This window comes from Pinus tabuliformis, chromosome 6 (genome assembly GCF_031772625.1).
Source record: "Pinus tabuliformis cultivar Carrire ecotype Pingquan chromosome 6, CPIR1, whole genome shotgun sequence".
Lineage (NCBI taxonomy): Eukaryota > Viridiplantae > Streptophyta > Pinopsida > Pinales > Pinaceae > Pinus > Pinus tabuliformis.
This window is the reverse complement of record NC_142292.1, coordinates 1,655,777,166-1,655,784,217: the sequence shown is the minus strand read 5'-3', so window position 1 is coordinate 1,655,784,217 and position 7,052 is coordinate 1,655,777,166. Positions and strand designations below refer to the sequence as shown.

Sequence of the window (7,052 nt, the reverse complement as noted above, 5' to 3'; positions counted from 1 at the left end):
GCTCCACAACCTCCTGAAGCTGCTTCACCAATTGTGGCTCCTCCACAATTGTCTGAGACTTCTTCTGGCACTGCATGTTGAGAGGTAATGTACTCTCCCTCTCAACCACCAAGTATCTAACCTTTTCCTTGCTCCTCAAGGCTTTGCATGCATCTTGTACCTCAAGTGCATATAGGTTTTTGGCTAGTACACTAATCTGTTTCCACTTTCCCGCCGTCACGAAATTTTCTAGAAAAAGAGCTGATTTTAAATCAGTGATATCTCCCTCATCCGAACTCCGATTCAGCCAATTTTTTTTTTTTTTGGGTATTTTCCGCAAGGAATCCAAATCTGCTATTAGTTTCTAAAAATTTTGTACAGAAATTTTTAGATCTGCTCCGCAAACTCTCGGCCCAAAACTCAAAACTTTGAAATCTCCTCTCAGTATACTGTTCTCTCCTTTGATCACCTTTGCTCTGATACCATGTAGAATTTTCTCTACAAATCAGCTAGCTCATTGATATCATGTAGAAATTTGACCTGTAGATCAAACTGATATATGAAATGTACTAAATCATAATACTAGATCTACATCTACCATAAACTTTGTGGAAGCTTAATTGAACATGAGCAACATCAAGCATGAACAGATATAACTGAGAAGGAGAAGTAATCAACCATAACACAAAAGATATAACCTGGGGAAAGCACCAGCCTAAAACCCCATATTTGTATTATCAATCAAGTGGAAATCCTCAACAACATACAAAAAGAATCAGCTCAAAAGCTATCCTGCGCTCTCTGTACTCTAATGATGTAGCTTATGGACTACCTAGGCCTGAATGATAGGCTACACAAGTCCTCCAAGCTCCTATTTCCTTGCGCAGTTTTGATTGGGGTCTAATGTCATAACATGTGTGAATTGGTCATATCATACCCATTGTAACCTCAGGTCCAACTACGCAATCCATAAGGAATAATATTCCTTCTGCATGCAAGGAATATTCACCAAGGAATATCCTAGCAACTGATAGTACACTGTCCCTCCATCTGATCTCAACTGAGTCTTTCTCTGAACTGACATGCATGAGTTATTTATGAGAGAATATTCAATTATCTAAAGTGCAGTAGTTACATGCATGCAAACGTTAACTAACTGAACTCACATTAATTTAAACAAACTGTTTAAATCAAATATAACTGGACTTGACTCAGTTAACTGAGCCAACTAGTTACAACTCAAATTAGAACTCATCCTTATCTCTTTAACTGATGGATAAATTCCTCAATTAATAGAGACACTGTTGCATGTCCTCACATAGACTTCATGTTTGATTTTTCACAACTAATTAACTCATGGAGAATTAATTTATTTATTTTCAAACAGCTGTTAAGTTCAAATTCGAATTTTACTTCCTATTTCTAGTCCAGGGACTGACTAAAATAGGAATCCACATTGAACTGCTAAAAATAGAACTTCTTTTTTTAGCACCTCCATTTTTCATTCCCTGTTGCCCAATCCAGCACTAGTACCCAAACTGCTATTTTTAGCAGTACTATTTTTAGCCCTTTTATTTTTAACAATTTCTTGTTGCCATTTTCAACAGAAGTAGTGTATGTTTAATACATGGGAATATTTCTTTGGTCCCTGCCTAGTCTGGGAATATATATAACTCTGTGTATTTTGATTGAGTACTTACATTTTATACTGACCGTTGGTTTTAATGTTTCAAAAAAATATTGACCTGGACATCTTAAAATAAAAATATATTTTAAATTTTTGAATTTAAAAGTTTTATTAGTTTTGGGATAGAATTTGAGATAGCTAGACACTAGTTAAAGTTTTTTTTAGAAATTGAGATTTATTTATTTTGGGTTAAATTTGCAAAAACAAATGATATATTATCTAAACTATTATATAGTTAATAATAAAAAGTATATGGTTAAATAATTAGAAATGTGAATAAGACTAGGGTCAACCTATCTGGATGATAAGGCACATGGTAGCCTATGGCTCCAACTAAAGACAAATCCTTGGTGTAAAATATCCTATTTAAATCAAAAGGTCATAATTGCCAAGAAGGAAGTCCAAGAGTTCACAAGGAAGCGATGAGAATAGATATAAAAGGGAATCAACTAGTTGAGAAACAAGAATTCTGTTTGAATTTTGTCAACTCTTAAATTATGAATTTTAATGAAAAGAAGCCCTCAAGGCCAATATTGCAAGAGAAGCTTGAGTTCTAGTGACATGCACTAAGAATTATCTGGAACCATTGTAAGTTTGTATTGCTCTATTATAGACTTTTCTATATGAAATTTACATTCTTGCTTTACTGTTCTGAGATGGTGAATGTAAGGTTGTGAACAGTAAATTTGAGAACAGACTCTAACATGAACTTGGCTCATTCAGTGGACTCAATCAACAAAGGCTTTAAGTAATGGGAAACTCAATCATCATGGCAATGATAGGTATAGAATTGGAAGTTGTTGTAACCAAAATCAAACTGGAAAACTAAGAACCTGATTATATAAATTCTTCAGTCCAAATGGAGGTGTAGGAAGATAACTGTTAGATGATGTTTAGGATTTCCAGTTCATAGTGAGTTAGCAACTTAGCAGTCAGGGTCTAGAACAAAATCAAGTGATATTTAGAATTGTAAATACCTATGTAGACACATATGAATGTTACTCATCAAAATTTTAATCGCTGAGGGATCATGCACTCTGTAATTATACATTTTAAGATCATATCATATCACTGTATGTGTATTTCTGCAGACAATTATACCAAACTCTATGGGCTATTGTAAGTAGTGAATCTGCAAGGACACACAAACACATGCACACTGAGATCTATGCATTCTTACAAAATCCTGGAAGTCTAAGATTGAAATAACATTGAATCAACTTGAAAAGCCACAGTGCCAAATACAATTTCCAATTTTCTACTGAAAATGTAAGAGTAAGAAAGTAATAACTTACAAGTATGCAATGCTCAGTTTGATTGGATTGTGAGAAGTTTCCTAGAATAAAATTTCCAACCCAGTTAGGCAAAGACATCCTCAATTCTGCCTGCAGTTCTGCCATATTTGGCAGATACATGGGCCATGCCCTGATCTCATTCTGCAGTTTGTAAAGATTGGCCTTGTTGGGAACAAGCAGATCTGCCACACTAGGAAGCTTGGTCGTTGTGTATATTGTGAGGCAGAGGAAAAGCACAAACTCAGAAGGAGCAGATCCCAAGGGCAGACCCGAGTTTGCATTTCCTGCCTGTCTCCTAGTGAGTCCTGGGATGGACTTCTTAGCATAATATACAAGGGCTCCTGCAATATTTTCTGCTCGTATTACTTTCTCCTCCATTGCAGAGATTAAAAGCTTGAACAGTGGCAGGCTGAGGACTGCAATGTCTTCATACCACCAATCTGATTGAGGATGCCTATGTCTTGCCCCTGTGCTAATACCATTCCAGAGAATACTACCACCTAGACTATGCAACCCCTCTTGCTCTTGCGTAGGCCATCCAATAAGGTTGGGATCAGTACAGGCCTTCATTGCAAGAGAATCCACACATTTCCTCACTATTTGCAGCTCTTCTGCTTTCTGAATAAATCCATCACAACTCTGCAAGGCTTGTACATAGTCCTTCCAGCTCTGAAGTGCCACTTGGTCAAGAAATCCTTCAGCTTTTGTTAATAAATTTCCTTCCCCGTACTCCTCTGTATTTTCCAAATAATTAGCAATACATTGCAAGGCAGCCACATTATGGGGCGTGATCTCCAATTTCATACCATAGCAAAATTTGGCAGCAAGTTCAAAAGTCTCAGGCCCTCCAAGAATGTCTGACAAAGAGAGGCAACAGATTTCATCTTCCTTATACTCTGCTATGAGCTTTTCCAACTTCCCACTCCTTGACATCAGAGGAAACTGGAATTGCCAAGATAGATTCCAATCCATAATTAATTAATCTCAGATTAAAAAAAGCTAGATGTGGCAATATGAAAAATAGCAAAGGGGTATCAATAAAATTTATACAAAATGTGCATATTGAAGTATACTTTTAATCAAATATCTAGGGCCATCAATCATAAATCTGCAACTAGAAGAATTACCGATTTTTTTTTGTGAAACCAAATAATATATCAAAACTGATGAACTAAAGCCTGCAACCTAAATAATAGAACTTCAAACCAGGAAATTAATTAAAACTTACATAGATGTATCATGTATGAAGATGGCCTAAAAGTTTGGTTTTGAAAGTGAAATTAAATCAAACCTTGCATCACTAGCAGGAAATTGTTCGAAAATCTAGCTTCTAGAGCAACTGATCAAACTTTGTGCAAATTAATGATTCACTTTTTTTTTTTTAATTCCCAAAAGCGCTATGGTGAAGCCAGAAAATAAATTGAATCTTGTGAAAATGGAAAGACATTGCACCCACTTTGATCACGATATCACTAGGTAGTCCACTTGTGCAAAACCTGGAAAAACATATGAATTACATGAGTTTGGTGAATCTGGACCAGGTGAAACTTTATAGGCTACTTATCAACAAATGGGTTGACAAATTCTAAAAAAGTTGATTTCTTTAATCAGTTAAATAATTTTAAAACATCAATTCATGTATTCATATAATAAAATCATGATTTTCCAGTGTTTACCCAAGTTTGCACACATTGATATCAATAATAAATTACATGTTCTGCCCATGGAGCTATTATCTAAAGATCAACTCCTGTGACTATTCTTCCTATCAAATGATGTTACCATTGCACCTGTGCTCGTATTGTGTTAAATTATGAAAACAATAACAGCTAGCCTGCCTTGGGGATGGCGGAGGAATTCAAGCTCAGGCTAAGACTGAATTTTAAGGCTTCGCTTGGAAATGAACATTACAGTCTATAACCTTCCACTACACTTACCCACCTGATACGTCCTTATTTTCAACTATGTTTTCGAACCAGTAAAATGTATAGATGCTCTTGATTGGAATGAATAAAAAATGCAACTACTTGCCATTGGTAAAGAATAGAAAGGCTACATTTTCTAAGGTTAGTGAATAAACATAAATGGTGTATATTTCTTTTCATATGCATATCTTCAGTATCCAGGAAAGAGTATAATCATGTCTCATAAAAGTGTTAACACTGACATTACATTCCTTGGTTTTATGCAAGTATATGACTGTAAGAAGATAGGATTGATCGTGCTTAAAAAGAAAATTTCGATGAAATACATACTGATATGAGATTCATCTTTTCTGATTGGATCCAATCCAAAATACATCACAAAAATAGACAGAAAACAGAAGGAAAAAAGAATCTAAGTGAGGGTTTGAACCCCTCTCCAAAGGATGTGTGAATAGACATATAACAGAGGAAAACAAGGATCAAATATTTAATTGAAGGACGCCTGAGAGAGAAAAAAAAACAGTAGCTGGAAAGAAGTTATAACTCACGAACCCATAGCACTACCACTACCATCTAAAAACATTTCAAAAAACAAAAAACCAGGACATAGAGAGACCGCGTTTGGAAAGAATATCTGCTTCCCTATTTTACTCACTGTAAACGTGCTGGAATATAACCTCCAAAAAATTGGACTTGAAGCTTAGCTGCTTCCAATTGCACAGAGAAGGACCTCAAGAGAACACTTCCCCTGTATCTAGTTCATAATGGTGAGAGAGTCCCTGATGATGAGAATGGAGTTTGTAGGGACTTACTCATAAAACATCCCCAGAGAGGATGTCTGAGGAATTTCTAGGACTTACTCATAAAACATTCCCAAAGAGGCTGTCTGACGAATTGCCAATAATGCCCAGGGGTACTCAGGTTCAGAATGTCCACCAAGATGTTCCCACCCTTCGTAGCTTTTCGATTATTGTGGGGGAGCTTCCTACAAATTTGTTGGACCTCCTAGTCAGGGCCCAAACATAGTTGGCCTCACAGACCTCCCAAGCCTCTTAAGTCATAATTCCTATCAGATAGTTCCAAAGTAAACTATGTTGGTTAACTGCTGGTTAAGTGAGGAGGTGGAAGTGTGCTCACTCAAATGGCTGGCTGGCCTTTGAAGAGCAAAGGCGTGAAGGCTCTATTGTTGTTGCCTTGTTGTAGCATGTAGGCAATTAATACATATTTTGCATTCACCTACCTAGTGCCACTAGTCCTTGCTGAGATCTCAGGCTCTACCCTTTATATCTTCCTGAAAGACTGAAGATACATTATTCACTAACTTCAAGATTCTCATGATTACCTTCACAGTTAATTATTACAATAAGGGTTGAATCAAAGATAATATTACAATGCTTTCAATGCATTACCTCTATTTCAATACAACATGCCCCTAGAATAGTAAAAAGAAAGACTGAAGGTACATTACTCACTAAAATTCTCATGATTATCTTTGCTATTAATTATTATAATATGGGTTGAATAGGGACCTTGAAATGAATACATTCATAGAGGTGTAGAGTAGAATCCTAACCATAGGTCATTTGGGTAACCACACAAAAATCATTAATAATAGAATCAACCTAAGTAGCTCACTATATGTGCAAGTTGTTTCATAATGAAACCTTTTTCTTTGATCTATCTAATTTACACACAAGGAAAATCTCACAAATTTGACTTGTGGGTTGATAGGAACATCATGTATTGATAATATTTTACAATGACACACAACAATCCACTCTAGCTCATATCACCTACCTTCCTATGGAAGAGGATCTCCAGTCTAGCTCATATCACATAACTTCATACATAAGAGTATGCAATTTTCATGTGTTGGGTAACCTGTAAAGTTAACACTAATCTCGAAGGTAGATGATTGGATCCAAAGGATCTAGTAAAACGTAATAGATGTAAGAGTATATCTTAGGAATCAACAAATAAGATGAAAGATGCAATGTCAGATATACAATAGCTTCATTAAACCCAATTTCTTACATCCTGTTTGAGAAGTTTGTAATACCAAACATTACCAACTGTTTCAACTCAATTTAGATAGGTACCCACCAAATAAGGTGGCATCCAATTGGCTATAATGACACAAAACACAAAAATAATACCGAAGCCTCC

At 35.9% G+C, this 7,052-nt stretch overlaps 1 pseudogene; it reads right to left on the bottom strand.

The window, feature by feature from the left end:
* Nucleotides 1-2,832: 2,832 nt before the first annotated feature.
* LOC149265312 (BTB/POZ domain-containing protein At1g30440 pseudogene) lies at nt 2,833-3,933 on the bottom strand (annotated as a pseudogene).
* Between the last annotated feature and the right edge of the window lie 3,119 nt (nt 3,934-7,052).